This window comes from Mustela nivalis (assembly GCF_964662115.1).
Source record: "Mustela nivalis genome assembly, chromosome: 4".
NCBI lineage: Eukaryota > Metazoa > Chordata > Mammalia > Carnivora > Mustelidae > Mustela > Mustela nivalis.
Window position 1 is genome coordinate 106,016,360 of NC_139023.1, and position 17,096 is coordinate 106,033,455.

A 17,096-nucleotide genomic window follows, 5' to 3' on the forward strand; every position below is an offset into this window, starting at 1 on the left:
TTTAAATAGGGCTATTCTAATTCCAACTCTGAGATGGATAAGCAGGCAATTATGGAGTGTGGTATCCGCCTATCTGAAAGAACCCAACCTTACATTCCAGAAGGTGCTCTCTATTTCTGTTGGTTGAGCCTCTTCCTTCCATCTCCCTGTCTTTGCCCAACATGTTCTGTTCTACTTTTCTCCCTAGACGTTACTTCCGCTGCATCCTTTACCAGGAATGGCTTTCTGTATTCTACCACTCATCTGAATCTTACTCCTTTAAAGACTCCATTCAAGCCCCTTCGCATTCATAAAAACTTTCCTGACTGGTGCAAATCATTGAATCTCTGAATTCTCTTTGGACCTTTACTTAGTACTAAAATATTCTCTAATGATTTCAGATATTGTTACATTATTTCCCTTAGTAGAAAGCAAGCTTCAGGATATCTAGGTAGGTAACTATACTATTTTTATCTCTACTATGGGAGAAAGCCCAGTGCAAGGCACAGAGTACATAACACTATCTTTTCCAAATTCTATGTGGCTCTGGATCATTCTTCATAGCATCATCCTATTCTCTATCTAAGTCTTCCTCTAGTAACCAAACCTTCTATTTTTCTGATTCCTGTTTTTACAAGAGCAAATGGAGGAGTAGATTTCTTCTCTAGCTTCTTTGTGTGCATGTGCAAGTGCAGGTGCAGGTGCGTGTGTGTGTGTGCTCGTATGTGTATGTGTGTTTAGCAGAGGTATGGAGAAAAGAGAGAGAGGCTTTGGAGACTGAAAGACTGACTGGTATTTGGATGAGGGTAAGGACAGTGGTCAGACAGAAAAGTGTTAAACCTTTGAGAATCCTCCATTAGTAGAAAGCATAAAAATCAGTGGAATAAAACTGCTTTTTTTTTTTTTCATAAAAGAAGAAAACTCAAGTTTTGACTAACAAAATGGGGGCATTTTTACTAAGTATTACATTTTTGAGCTTTGAAACTGTATCTAGTAAATGAAGCAATGGAAAGAAATAGAAAGATGGACTATAAAAAGGTAAATACTTGACAGTCTTGTCTTGTCTACATTTTGTAACAACAGAAGCTCTGTAAGCTCCCTGAGGACACAGAGAGATAGCCAGGATATTTTTAGGATTGGATTATTTATAGCTATTTATTAAAAATACATTATGGCATTGAATTTAATGAATACAAAACATAGTCATAAATACCAGGGAAAAGAGTCAGGTTAATTTGGGGACCTAAAGGGATAACTTTATTTGGGTCATAAAATCCAAATGGCAGTTCCTAGTGTTGTCTCTAAGAGGGTATTTAAGAAAATCACAGAATCTACAGAGGCTATTTTTCTCTGACCCTGAGTGTATTCCCATTTAAATGATAAAATGTCTTATTGTGGAACATGGCTGTTCAGATCAATTACATGACCCATATAAGAAGAATATATATTTTCTTGTATGTGAACCAGTTCTCTAGCTAAGTATATTTTCCTCTCTACATAATCATATCTCTGTGTGTCAAGCTACACAATTTTCCCTTGGCAGCTTGAAACCAAGTTTGGAATATTTTGGAAATTACATAACTAATGGTTCATAATTTGATATCTAGGTTGCTGAGTGTTTCTAGGCTGACGGGTAACCTTTCAGATCCAGAGAGAGAAATATCTGGTCAGATATGTTTACTTTAACAAGATAAACAGCTTTGCCACTAGCCTCTATGGTGCCATTTGTTAATTAAGAAAAGACACCCCCTCAGTGTAGGCATAGCCTGCAAGTCACAGCTTGGCTCCTAAGCATGGGCGGATTTCAGCCCCCTCTCACCCCTGCAGCCTGGCACTGTTGTACAATACACAAACTGTGCAACAGTATGCCAGAGCTCAGATTATTAAGATGTTAAACAGCTAGCACTGGAATAAAGCTACAAGAGATTTTGCTTGCATTTTTATCCAGCAACCAGTGTTCTTGATAAATTGATGATCGGTCTCAGATACCCAAATAACCCTAGAGATGGGTAAGAGAAGAAGGAAGGTGTTCCCAACATTCTCGACAAAGAGGAATCCCTGCTATTGTTCTTCACTCATAAGGGTTAAGTTTTGAGACACTCGATTCAACAAAATAATTGAACTCCTTAAGTGACTGTCTGTTTGCATATTTTGATCTTTTAGTCAAGCTGATATAACTGCCAACAGAGCTTCTGACGAGCATATGATGAATATTGTCATATTGGTTTGATAGGATTTTTAGTTTAGACAAAATACACATCCTTTCATTTAATCCATGTCCATGCCCACATAAATGCATGATTTTCACATGACTTATGCTTTTTATATTTATTTACATACTCTGAGGTTTTGAAACTCTAAATTAGGTAGAACTACTCTAAATTGTGTCATGAGTGATATTTCTTCTTAAATTTATTCTGTTCTTATTATTGATAATCCTGAACTATAATGTAGGAAGAACTAAAAGGGCAAAATTTTGGAAATAGAGTAGTTAAGAAGTGAGAATCTTTCTAACTCTTCAATTTATTTTCCAATGTTTGAAGATATGAGAGGATTCTGCCCAAAACTTGCCATTTTACTTTCTTTTCTTTTTTTTTTTCTCCCCTGACAGAAAGCATTTTAAGTATATGTTGAAGAGTAAACAGATGTTAAGTTAGTCTTGACTCTCATTGACTGATAATGGAAAAAAACTGGTTATCTTCTTTGGTTGGTTTTCATAAATTAGAACGTATGAAAAATTAGAGCTCTAGCATATTCTACTAAAGTCATCAGGACCCCAAATGAGTTGACTGGATTTAAAGGAAATGAATCCCTCAGGAAAATTTTGGGAGGGGGATATGAAATAATATGACTGTGAATAAGAATAATGTTTCACTTATGCAAAATCCTTTAAAATCATATATAATTATATATATATATATATATATATATATATATATTCTGAAATACATGCATATATTCTAGAAAAAAATATGTATATGGTGATATTGGATTGGGCCTTTGTCCTAAATAGAAAACACATATCATCAGTCTCTGTTTTAAGGTTTTTTTTTTCTTAAGGAAAGACCTGGTCTTTGAAAATATGTGTCAGAGATTAATCATATTTTTGTCTTTTCTATTTAGGACAGATAATGTGATAATAAGCGAGGAGGTGTTGTCAATACTCAGCAGATACCCTCAGATCCCTCTGATGGTTTCTGTGTGCCCATTCCCTGGCTTCAGTGTGCTTGGCCCCTGGAGGCCAGGACTTCAATTCCCTATGGAGGACTGCCCTTGGACTATGTGCCATGGTGACTGTCTGCATAGCCAGCCAGCATCCCTTCCTAAAGGTCTGCAAGTCCTAAAGTATGGCCCTCACCAAGGCCAGACTGGCACAGGTTTTAAAAACTCAACAAGCTTGCCTCATGTTGGGATAAGCACTGGGTAAAATTTAGATTTCAGAGCTCTGGAAGGATGAAACCGGGTTTGGGATTTTGCCTGAAGTTGTGTCCTCGCTTATCTTCTGTCTTGCCCTTCTTACCTCCTTTCTTTACAAGTTTCTCTCGGGAGGTCTTCTGTATTGAATCCTCATCTCATTGTCTTCTGGGGAAGTTGGCTCCAGACAATATGCCAATAATATTGAGATAAAAAACTGCCCACATGCATGTGAAAGTTTAATACATTTTGGATGCCATGCTAATTTCAAGACAAAATAATGATGGTATTTCCTCCCCGTCCACCAGCAGAGACTGGGAATCATCGCTGATATATGGGAAAGCATAAACAAAGCTAACTTTCCCCCAACTGGAACCACAGGAAATTGTGGTAGTTGCTTTTAATTACAAAAATCCCAATATGTTGGTGGCTGTATTAATCCATAGAGGCATCAATGACTAACTTGGTAAAACTGGGTACTTCTTAGATATGTAAGACCAAAAGGACTAGCCAGGTGTCTTATGTTTCCTAAGAGAGAATGCAATGGAACTGGTTGTGGATGCTGAGCGAGGCTGAATATTATTTATGTCTGAAAGTGATTGAACTGGAGGTGACATTTGGTTCTAGTCCCAGATCAGCATCTTTGAATTTCTGAGGAAACCATTATGTTCCTTCTCTAGACCTCAGTTTATTAGTCTTACACTACCTTGCATGGTTTTGATTGAGCATTTTATATGATTTCATTTTCGGTCCTTTCTTAGCGTATCTGTTATATTTGTTTCCTTTCTTCTTTTTTCACTTTAAGTGGTTGCCCTAAAGTTTGCAATATACATTTACGGCTAATCCAAGTCCCCTTTCAAATAACTTATGCCACTTCACTGGTATATGAGTACTTTTAATAGCACAATCATTCTAATTTCTCCCACGCATTCCTTGTATCATTGCTGTCATTTTAACTTGCATATAAGCATACATAAACATATGTAATTATGTAAACATATGTAATGCTATATATATATATATATATATATATATATATATATAAATTTAACTGTTGGTGCTGTTATTTTGCACAAACTGTTACATGCTAGATCAGTTAAGAATAAGAAAAAATTCTAATCTTACCTTCACTTACTCCTTCATTGATGCTCTTCATTACTTTTTGCAAATCCAAATTTCTGGCTTATATTATTTTCTTTCTCTCAAGAGAATTTTTAACATTTCTCAGAAGGCAGATTTACTGGCAACAAAATCTCTCACGTTTGGTTGTCTGAGAAAGTCTACTTTTCTCCACCACTTTTAGAGAATAATTTTTATAGAATTCTGGGTTGGGCAGTTTTCCAGTTTTGTTTTGTTTTGTTTTTTGTTGTTTTTTTGTTTTTTGTTTTCCTCTCCACACTTCAAATATTTTTACTTCACTCTCTTCACGCTTTCCTGGTTTTTGAGGAGAAGTCAGATGGAATTCTTATCTTTGTTCCTCTATAGGACATGTTCCTTCTGCCTTCTTCCACTACCTTTTTTTCTTTAACTTTGATTTTTCTGAAGTTTGAAAATGATATGCCTAGGTGTAATTTTCCCCTCATTTATCCTGCTTGGTATTTGAGCTTCCTTAATCTATGATTTGATGTCTGACATTAATTTGAGGAAACTTTCAGTCATTATTGTTTCAAATATTTATTTTCCTTTCTCTCCTGCTTCTTTTTCTGGTATTCTCATTAAACATATGTTACACCTTTTGTAATTGCCTCACTATTATTGGATATTCTGTTCCGTTTTATTTTTCAGTCTTTGTTCTCATCGCTCTTTGGTTTTAAGGAATTCTACTGATATATCCTGTAGCTCACAGATTCTTTCTTCAACCATGTCAAATTTAATTCATAAACTTTTCCAAGCATTCATTATTTCATTTTCTCTCTCTCTCTCTCTCTCTCTCTCTGTGTGTGTGTGTGTGTGTGTATGTGTGTGAACTCTAGCCTTTATATTTGGATTTTTCTTAGGATTTCCATCTCTGTTTACATTGCACGTTTATTCTTGCATGCTTTCTACCTTATTATTTAAAATGTTAATCAAATTGTTTTAAATTAGCAGCTTGGTAATACCAATATCCATGCTAAGTCTGGATCTGATGCCTGCTCTATCTCTTCTATCTGTGTTCTTTTCATTTTGGTATGCCTTGTAATTTTTTTCTTGATACCTAGACTTGGCAAACCTGACATTGTCTCCTGTGTCATTTTCCACTGGTGAGTTTCTGGGATAGTAAGCTATGCCTCCCTATAGTCATCTGTTTGTCTCTCCAGTCTTGGGGGTAACGGTTTCCCCTGTGGCCTCCCCTCTCTTATGCATCCAAGCAGAGTTGCTCTGTTCAACTTTTTATTTGTTGTTAGGATGAAGGGGTGACTTCTAAGCTTCTTACATGCAGAATGGGCCTCCCCTTGCACTGAATGACTAAGTTCCTTCCAATCTTAGTTTTGTGATTGATATTGTTTATTCAATCATAAACAGACTCCTAAGAAAAAGTCCTATACGAAGCTTCAGAAGCTGAAAAGCTTAAACAAATCTCAGTTAGTTACTCGTTAGCTATACTTCCCACTGTCTGAGGGTGTGGAAGGACACTTGTTAGAACATCAGCCAGTGAACCTGCTAAGAATTGAGTGCAGTATTCATTGGCTAGGAAGAAAGTAGCTGCTATCTCGCCGCTGAAGCGCGGCAGAGTTTCATGTGTTGGTCTTACCAATAAGACCAGGGTTCTACTGCAGATTAGAGCCTTAGAAGACTGCAAAGGGAAGAATAGCAGGGACACAATAAAAAGGAAAACATTACTCTCAGAAAAATAGAAAGAAACAATAAGAAAAAATACTAATATTGTTTCACACCTCAAGACTTAGGAGTCCTATTTTTCCCAGCCTGCCATCACTGTGGGAATGTTGAGGGAATTGAAAGTTTCTTGAGATTTAGTTTGTAAGAAGCATGTGCCCGATTGTGGCCCTTAAAGATTAATTTTGATATTATGCACCAGTTCCACAAATGCTGAAAGACTGGAGCTATTGAAATACTACATATATTTTCAAAGTGCTAATGTCAGAGCTGACCTGAATCACCTTGGGTGTTAAACTAAAGGTTTGTGGGATAAAAGAAATCCTTAAAACACCCTCATCCTTGTTTGTTTGTTTGTTTTTACCTCATCCTTCCTCAGTTTGGAACAGGGGTATGCTCAGATAATGTCATTATAGAGAAGATACTTTCAGAAAAAGTGTGAGAAATTCTCTTCATATTATTAAAGTATTTACAGTTAGAAACACTTTACCCAAACTGCCAACTATCCATAGTTCCTATGGTTATAGAATGACTTCTGATATTGGGATTTCAGGGGCACACATGCCTGGGTGGCTCAGTTGTCTAAGCATCCAACTCTTGATTTTGGTTCAGGCCATGATTTTACGGTCATGAGACCAAGGCCCATGTCTGGCTCCCTGCTCAGAGCAGAGTCTGCTTGAGATTCTCTCTCTTTCCTTTCCAATCCCTCTCCCTGCTTGATAAATAAATAAATAAATAAATAAAAGCATTTAAATTTGTTTAATGAATAAATATATTAGATTTTACAACATATTTTATTCTGTTATATGTATTTAACAAAATTATTTAACCAGTCTCCTATTGATAAGCATTTAAATTGTGTTCAGTTTTTACTATGGTAAGCTCTGTTGTCAAGAAAATTCCATTCTGTATATCAGTTAACCCATGAGCCAGTGTATCTGTAGGGAAAAATTCCTTAAAGTAAAGTTGCAGGCTCAAAGGATTTGGGAATTTTAAATTTTGATTGATAATGCCAAATTACTCTGTAATGATAATTAATACTTCTATAACTAATATACATATGCATAAGTAAAGTTGTGCTAAGTTTTTAAAAGGAAATTTATATTGATTGAAATTGAAGTAAATGCATGGTGCTTTTCTCCATTAAGAAAGTAAGTTGAAAACTTAGCTTTAATATAAAATTAAATATTTCATTCTTTGGTTTTAGAGAATAGTAACTCTATACAGAAGTCTAAAACAAATGTTAATTTATTGTCATCTAAGATCTACATCTTCAGTTCCTAAATTAAAAATAAATGCACTGTGGACCTTTCAATAGTAAAATCATATTAAAAGATCTGAGCCAAGGAAAATCATTTTGGTTTTTAATTATAATCATTAATAAAGAAAAGTAAAAACTCAAACTTTCTTCTGCATTTCACTATTCTTTATGGAGAACTTTAGATTGCAGTATAATCCAAATTCAGTTGGGAGAATGTTTTTGGCCTCATCTCTGTTCATCATCCTGAAAATACAGTTTACTCTAATGTTAGAGCATTAAACCATAACAAGAGGGAAGATTCAAATCTTATAAGCAATGATGTGAAGGGAAAAGACAAGATATGTGATATGCAGAGACCTATCTTTTACCAAAGCAGTTTGTCTAGTTCGTAATTGGGTCGATTAAAATATTTAATGCAATTTCAAAGAGGAAATAGGATTAGGAATCTTGATTAAGAAATTATTACTCAAAGAAGAAACTTGCTGATCATGGTATCTTTCCTTGTTTCCATAGCCCCCAACGGAAATAAACCTTGTTTTTACACTGGAGAAAGGAGAAAACATATTTTTCTCCCTGTGAGTCATGCTGGAAATGTAGAGAGAGAGCCCTTTAAAACCAAGCACAGTTGCTCATAACGCTCCGAATAGCAATATCACCTTTCAAACAGCGTATCACCAGGCTGCCTAAGGAAAGAAAGCAGCCTTCGCTTGGGACACAAGCATGAACATGGGGCATGGCTACACAGAGAACCCAGAACTTTCTTGAAAGTGATTCAAACTATGAAAACAAGTGTTTAGTGTGAAGACTTGCGGCATAAGGAAATGCCAATGTTTATTTTTGGAAATGTCAGAGAACTGAAAAGAAACTTCAATCCCAATTTCAAAAAGAAGTTTAATAAGCTTCAATAAAGGAAAACTTCTCCTACTGATCGATTGAGCTCTGGACATAACTTTAATTTAGTATGATGTGTCTTTCTTTCTTAGGATTTCCCAAACATGAGCAGAGGCAGGAATTGTAGAAGGACTAGCTGGACTCTGAAAGTCTAGGATCTGATAAGCCAATAGAATTTTTAAGGGTCAAAAAGTAGATATAAAAAAATAAATCTTGGTACATAATCAAATAGGTGAGACGGTGGTTGATTGGAACCAGAGGTGGAGGATCTAAAATGACAAATCAAGGTCTGCAAAGCTATTGGACGTTAGGGAGAGAGAGATGTGGTAGTTTCAGAGCAAAATAGTCTCAGACATTAGCTAAGGTAGAGAGGCGAGACCACTGATCAGAACAAGGCAAGGCTGCATTTGAAGAGAAATGAAGATAGACTAAAGCAAGGATTTTCAGAAGGACAGTGCAGCACATCAAATGTAAATAAAAGGCAACTTTAGCAACATCATTTCCAATCCTATACAGGTGTTTTATTTCTGTTGTTTTTGTTCCTCCTAAGAGCCAATCTTCTTTCTTTTACTCTACCCAGTCACATTACTGGGACAGGGTCATAGTGCCTGTTTGGGTATTAGACTCAACTTTGCACAGATTGTCTTTCTTGTGATTCCATTAAATCCTGGCCCACCCAAGCTCAATGGTGTTTCTTTGAATAGCAGAGTCTAACTGAATCCTGGACTTGGCACTGATTTATCTCCTCTTGACTCCCTCTTGTCTATTGGCTTTAGCTTAGGCAGCTCAAGATCTCTCATTTTGGGGGCTTTATACATTTACAATTTCTCTCATGAGCTTACTCTCTGAACTGTACCCCCCACCCCCTACGCCCCCTCTCCTAATGCTAGAGAGTGCTTTTTCATGGATATACCCAAAGATCAAAATTGTCTGTCATTCATATTCTGGGGAAATAGGACCGGGACCCAATCATTTTATAATACAACATTGGTAAATGTCAATGATAATAACAGTGGCCCAGGAACACAGACCCTGTGCTAGGTGCTTTTCACAGCTTTTCAACCTTACTTGTCTCAAACGCCCAGGGTGTTAAGCATATTACTCCAATATTAAAGGAAAGGGAAATGAGATAACTTGCCTAAAGTCAATAGGTAGCAATTCAGGATGCAAACCAGGCAGTCTGTATCCAGGATTCACAACTTTTAACAGGCAGGATCAAGCTATAACAAGAGAATACTGAACTTCATGCTGATAACTTACTTAGTGACCTAGATTTCTAAAATTAACTTTAGAGGAAACAGGATTGGTCCTAGAATTCTGGATATGCTAAAACTTCAAGCGACAGCTAGATATAGTTAACCTTAGACTTAGCCCAGCTGAGCCTCCAGATTTTTGCTGACTAGAAACAATGAGGTTTCTAATTGATTTACCAGGAACTTTTACTGCATGTAAGTGGGAAAAAGCCTTACTGGTTTCATCAGAAAATAGTGTATCCAAGGCTGACGAGATACTCACCAATCCTACTCCTCTTTTTGGACACATAGGCTACATTTTATCTCTCCATTGTAGTTAGGCAGGGGCTACATGACTGGGTTCTGGACCATCCAATGTGGATGTAAGCGATGTATAATGCCTACAAGTCTGGCCTCTCAAGCAACTTGCATGATCTTGATTCATGGTCTCTCACTCTTCTGTTACATGACTGGAAAGGAAGAACTCTAAAATGACCCAAAGACAAAATGGAAGAAGGTTATTTTCTGAGTTATTCTCTCAAGGAGAGCTTTTTAGGACAGGGCTGGACCTTTGTGGAACTGTGTCAAGAACAAGTAACAAACTTTAAAAAACAAAAATTAATAACAATTATAATTAATATTTTGCAATTGCTAAGCTACTGAGATGGGGTTTATTCATTACAATAGCTAATGTTAAATTGCCCTATGGATGTCAGGCACTACCTTGATACAAAGAAGCAGTAGAACTCCTTGCAGAAACCTGTCCCCATCTGACCACTTTGTTCTTGGGTCTTGGGCACACAGGTCTTAAAGGTTTGAGAGGCACTGGGAGGACAGGAAAGCTACTGTATTAACACCCAAACAGTTAAGCAGAGAACCCACTTTCTGCTTTGTTCTCACCAGACTCATCTCCTAGGAATTGGGCCCTGTCCCTATTCTGCCCTGCATTATTTCTGAACAGAATTAAGAAAATAACCATGCTCAGCCTATGACCGGACATGTCTTCTTACTGCATGCAACGCTATGGCATGTTCAGATGTTGGATCAAAACTCCCTGCTTCTTGGTTGTGTGTCTTATATCTCTTACTGATCAGGCTTGAAGACCCAATTGACCCAGGATAACCAATGGTAGAAGAGCTGAATAAGGACACTGGTGGCAAACTCTTTACACCCCAAGGCATTATGTACATTATGTTGTAGATCACTGGACCTAAACAAACAAACAAACTCAGCAACCAGTATCTTGGTCACAATGTCTTATGGATAGAGATATAAACTCTGGTTCTGACACCAAGGGTCATCAAGAACGTCTCCTATATCCATAGAGTACCCTGGGAAATAATACATTGCTTGCAGGAAGTTTAGTAATTAGATGGGATGAGCATAAAACTGTTATAAGAAAAAAAAAAAAAAAAAAAAGAAAACCAACTGTCCAGCCTAATGAAGCAAATCTATCCTCAGGTCCTCACCTAGATTGTTCTCACATCTGAAAATGACAAGAGTTTAGCAAAGCTACTCCTGGTATCGCTCACTCAGCATCCATGTTGTTTGGCCAAGCAGCCTATGGGGGCTTTACACGGACATTAGCCCCTCAGGTGAGTGCATGCCCTAGAGAGCAGCTGCAGAGTCACAAGCAAATGAAAGTTCCTGACAGGACTCCCCCTATTACCCTTGTGCTGAACTGTTTCCCCAGCCTCCCAGCACCTTAGCTAAGACCCTGCGGGACTTCCCCAAACCCCATTCAGTTTAAATTGAGCAATCTGTCCTAGCCTGGGAAATCCAAAGCACTTCAACAATGGACCCCATTTAGGCTTATGCCTCAGGTCCTGCCTCTGTCTGCACTCTACCTTGACCTCTCTGGGTGACATAGTGTACGTCCTTCAGGACCTATGAGTAACAAACTGCTCTATTTCAATTATCTCAGTTTCTCTTGTAGTCTGTTGTTGAACCCTGGCTCACCATCTAGCACCCTGTGCCCCACTTAATAGATGTTAATTTAACAAAGTCATAACAGAAGGTCAGCAGTACTAAGATAAGAGAGAGAGGCAAGGAGAGAAGGAGGGAGAGAAATGAAAAGAAACCCATAAACCAAAAAGAAGTGCCCCATAAACAAATTTTAGTTGCTCTTCTTTGGTATATTTTTAAGATGATTTATTCCCAACGGAAAGAAAACAAGCTATTTTCTTCTAGTCACAAAGGATAAAAGGTTATCTGTGTCTAAATTTAGGAATGAATCCAAGTCAGTTGTATGATGTAAGTCCTCTCCTAAGCAAAGAAGTGGCTATAAGTGGAATAAAGTCTTTTATATTCCCCCAAGAGTGCATTTCCTTATTCCAATATTAGAATCAAGAATAAGGTCAACAGAGTCCTATAATGGCAGTAACTCAGTAAACAGGAGATGTGTTGTCTATGCTTAATTGCATTAAGAAAGAACGTTTTGTGACATAAAGAACATAATAAGTCGGAACTTAAAGAAACAATGAAGTTTAAAGGCGATGCAAGGACCAAACTCTTTAATTAGCTAGCATGCTTTAAGCTGGAGCATTTATACTAAAGATCCAGAAGTGCTGACCTGACATTTGCTTTATTCACTGTGACATGTTGTCAGGTGCCCTTGGAAGAGCACATTTAAAACATCACAAGTGCAGATGTGATCAGCAAGTTTGAGAGTTTTATTGATTTACTATTAATATCTTGTTATTTTCTATCTCCGTTTTAGCTACGAAGAAACAGATTTACCTATCCTATATGACTATTAATGTTTACTCTGCACATTGGGCACATAGAAATCCATTCTACATCAGTCTATGAATATATTACATGTATCAATCATGGTAGACATTTAAATTGTCTTAAGACATTTATTATTATAGATCATCTCATAATGGACATTGCTGTGTATATGTCTTTGTGCACCTGTATGAGTTAATTTTAGTATTTAGTATTTATTAATTTAACATTTACCAAAATTGATTTCAGTATATAGTGTAGCAATCTAATTGTACTTATGTACATTTTTCATATGGGCAATCAATTATCCTAGCACCATTTATAAGGTAGCCTATCCAGCCCTTATTTGTTTCATAGCTTATTTTACATATGCCACATTTCCCTATTCACTTGATTTTATTTCTGGGTTTTCTGTAGTATATTATCAGCTTTCTCTGTCTAAAAGTATGCAGAGATCACAGTATCTTAAGTATTATAGTCTATGGGGTAGCTTCTAAAGTGGCTGTGCCTTGTCACATTCATGCCAGCAGTAAAGGAGCTCCTACTGTTCCATATCCTTGTTAGCATTTCATGTTGCCAGTGTTTTGGATTTTGGTCATTCTAATAGGCTTGTAGTGATATCTCATTAACATTTAAATTTGAAATTTCCTAATGACATATGAAGTTGAGCATATTTTTGTATATTAATTATCATCTGTATATCTTCTTTGGTGTCTGTCAAGGTCTCCAGCTAATTCTTTAGGGAAGGTGTTTGTTTTCTTATTGTTGAGTTTAGGAGTTCTTCCTGTCTTTTACATACAAGTCCTTTCTCAGATGGTTCTTTTCCAAATATTTCCTCCTACTTGCTGGCTTGTCTTTTCATTCTCTTGACAGTGTCTTCCATAGAGAATTTTTTTTTTTTAATTTTAACAAAGTCCAGGTTTTCAATTATTTCTTTCAGAGAGTGTGTCCTTAGTGCAGTTTCTAAAGTCATTGTCAAACCTAATATTATCTTGCTCTTCTTCTATATTCTCTTTTAGGAGTTTTATAGTGCTGTAGTTTACATTTAGGTCTATGATTCATTTTGAGTTAATTTTTGTGGGAGGTGTAAGGTATGTGTCTATACTCATTTTTTTAAAAAGTGTTATTTATTTATTTGAGATAGAGAGACCGAGAGAGAGAGTAGGGGGAGAGGTCGGGGGAGAGAGAGAGAGAGAGAATCCTGAAGCAGAATCTCCGCAGCACAGAGCCCAAAATCTCCGCAGCACAGAGCCCAATGTAGGGCTCAATTCTAGGACCTTGAGATCATGACCTGAGTTGAAGTCAAAAGTTGGACACTTAACTAACTGAGCCACCCAGGTGCCCTTATATTCGCTTTTTAACCTGTGGATGTTTTCTTCTTTTATGAGCATTTATTGAAAAGGCTGTCTTTGCTCTATCATACTGCTTTTGCTCCTTTGTCAATGATCAGTTGGCCATGTTTGTGTGTCTCTGCTTCTAAGTTTTCTAATTTTTTCTATTGATATATTTGTATGTTCTCTCACCAATACACTGTCTTGATTACTGCAGCTTTATAGTAAGTCTTGAAGTCAGGTAATGTTAGTACTTCAATTTTGTTCTTTTCCTTTAATATCGTGTCAGTTATTCTGGTATTTTGCTTCTCTATATAAACTTTAGAGTCACAATTTCAATATCTAGAAAATAATTTGTGGAAGTTTTCATTAGAATTGCATTGCATTTATAGATTAAGTTGTGGAAAACTAAGATTTTAACAATATTGAGTTCTTCTATCCATGAACATGGAGTGTATTTCTGTTTAGTCCTTCTCCGATTTCTTTTATCAGAGTTTTATAGTTTCCTTCATATAGATATTGTATATATTTTGTTAAATATATATCAACTCCTATTTTTTGAGTGCTAATGTGTTTTGTGTTTTTAGTTTTAAATTGCTGACACATTGGGAAGTTGATTAATTTTTATAGAATAATCTTATATCCTGCAACCTTACTGTAATCATGTATTCATTCCAGGAGTTTTTTTGGTTTTGGTCTTTTGTTTTGAGATTTTCTCCGTAAATGATCATGTCATCTTGGAACAAAGATTATTTTATTTCTTCATTCCTAATCAGTATACTTTTAATTTCTTTTTCTTTTTTTATTACATTAGCTAGGACATCCAATATGTGATTGAAAAGGAGTGGTGAGAGAGAAGACGTCCTTGACTTTGTACCTGAATTGGTAGAAAAGTTTCTAGTTTCTCAACGTTAAATATGTTAATTGCAGGGTATTTTTAAGTTTTTTTTTTTTAATCAAATTAAGGAGGTCACCCCTCTATTCCTAGTTTACTGAAATTTTGTATCATAAGTAGGCATTGGGTTTTGTCAAATACTTTTTCTGCATGTATTGGAATGATCATGGGATTTTTATTCTTTAGTCTATTGAAATGCTGGATTAGTCTTTGATTTTCAAATGTTGAACCATATTATAAATGTTGCATACTTGAAATAAATCTCATTTGTACATTGGGTGTAATTCTTTTTTTATATTATTAGATTTGTTTTGACAACATTTTGTTAAGGATATTTGCATCTATGTTCATGAAAAATAATGATGTAAGTTTCTTTCTTCACAGAGTCTTTGTCTGGTTTTGGTCATGCTGGCCTCCTGGAAAACATTCCCTCTTCTTCCGTATTTTGGAATAGATTACAGAGAATTGGTATAGTTTCTTTCTTAAATATTTGGTAGAATTCCCGATTATACAATTAAGATTTTTCTACCATGTGACTGGTTCTGGTTATAGTAACAGTAAGTTGTTACCTGCTCATGGTAACATTAAGTTGTAATTCTCCATATATCTATCTGTCTCTTCAGTTTTGGGTCTGCCCAGTGACTTCAGTTTTTTGATGGATCTAAGAAGGGTTGTTGATTTTCAATTTTATCAATTTTTTGTTTTGTTAGTATGGTGGGGTGACTTCCAAGCTTTTGGGACTACAAACTAGAAGTTCTTAATGTTATTTTTAACATGAAATATTGGATATTTTTACAGCTAATGAAATAGATTTTACAACTTTCTTACAGTTATTTTTTCCAGTTAGTAGTTAGTTAAGATGACTAACCTATTTTTAAAATTTTGGACAGCATTCTTTCTTATACACCATGATTGCCCTCTGGGTTCAACTTTTATTTTTCTTAAGTACATCCCTTAATTAACTTTTTAACAAGGGATTGTGGGTGGTGAAATGTCTTGATTTATTTTAACACCTAAAAATATCTTTATTTTCCTTGATTTTTTGGTATGTTTTGTTTTGGCATAGCTCTAAAAAAATACTTAGGGCTGCAAGTTAGTTTGAAGTGTTGATGATCAGTGTGTCTTGTAATTCACATTAATTCTCACAGCTAGCTGTGTTCTTCCTCTGCCCGTGAGCTAAGTGATCAATTGCTAAATCATATTGCCTTGATTTTTAAATAACAGTATAACTGGCCTTATAATCCTAGATTAATACTTATTTTCCACCAGAAAGTTGAAAGTATTTCTCTGTTTGTTCTGGCTGTTTATTTCTTGCATGATATTAGGGATATTTCAAATTCATTCATGAATGGAAGAAATGGTTTAACTTTTTTACTGGTTTTGGCTTTAAGTAGTAAGTCTAGATCTGGTCCTCATCTGACTTAGAGCATTTAATATGAAGACTCACAGACCAATGGCTTTAGCCATGCCCTACAATTTTTTTCCCTATTTTTATGCACAAAATTGTGCCTATGCTTTTAAAATCTAACATTTCCACTTAGTTTTGTTTGACTTCTTTTCTATCATTCTCATATACTTAAATTAGAAATTAGTCTCAGTTTACTACTCCATCTTTAGCAGATATTGAATTATATTTCTAAGAAGTATGACCATGTTACAACTCGGTTTAAAATGTTTTTAGCTTTCCTTAAGATTCATGTCTATAACTTTTAATATGGCACAAAAAACTTTTTAAAATCTGACCCCTGGTTAGGCTTATAGCCTCATCTCATACTGTTTCCTGCATGTCCATGCTCTAGTCCAGGCTTAGAGTTTCATCCTGGTCTTAAAATATCCATTATGTCAGGCACCTGAGCCTTGGCGGTTGTTGATATTTCTGTCTAGAATGATCTTCTTTTGTCCGTCTGGCCATCTTCTACTTCATCTTCTTTGCATTCCTCTAATTTCCTCAAGGAAAGTGATATACCACTGACATTATTACCCCTATCCGAGTACTGTCATCACAATATTATTGCTTACAAATGTCTAAGTTTTATTACTCAGAGCCTATATAATCTAGTAAAACTTTCTGTGATGATGTTAGTGTTCTATGTCTGCATTGTTGAAAAGAACTTTGTATAATGATAAAACTGTTCCAGACATAATGTTCAAGATGGTAGTCAGTAGCTACACTTGTCTACTGAACTTCAAAGGTTGAGTGACTGAATAACTAGTCTTTTCTTAAAAATTGATTTAATTTAAATAATGACATATGGTTAGTGACTACTATATAAGAAATGAAATTCAAGATTCTGAATTGTTTCAAAAGCAGAAAAGATGTGGGACCACCAGAATGTGTGTCCAGATACAATGATTCAAAAGGGCAATAAAAAAGCATTTTGAGAGGAAGAGATTTCAAGATCCAATAAATTTGTGAAATTTGTGTCTTTTTATGCCCAATAACTAGCCCATAGTGGACACTCAATACTCAATGATTGTTAAATGAAGGAATGAGCAAATTCTAGAAGATTGAAGAATTAATGTTTCTACAGAAGAGTTGACCAAATCAA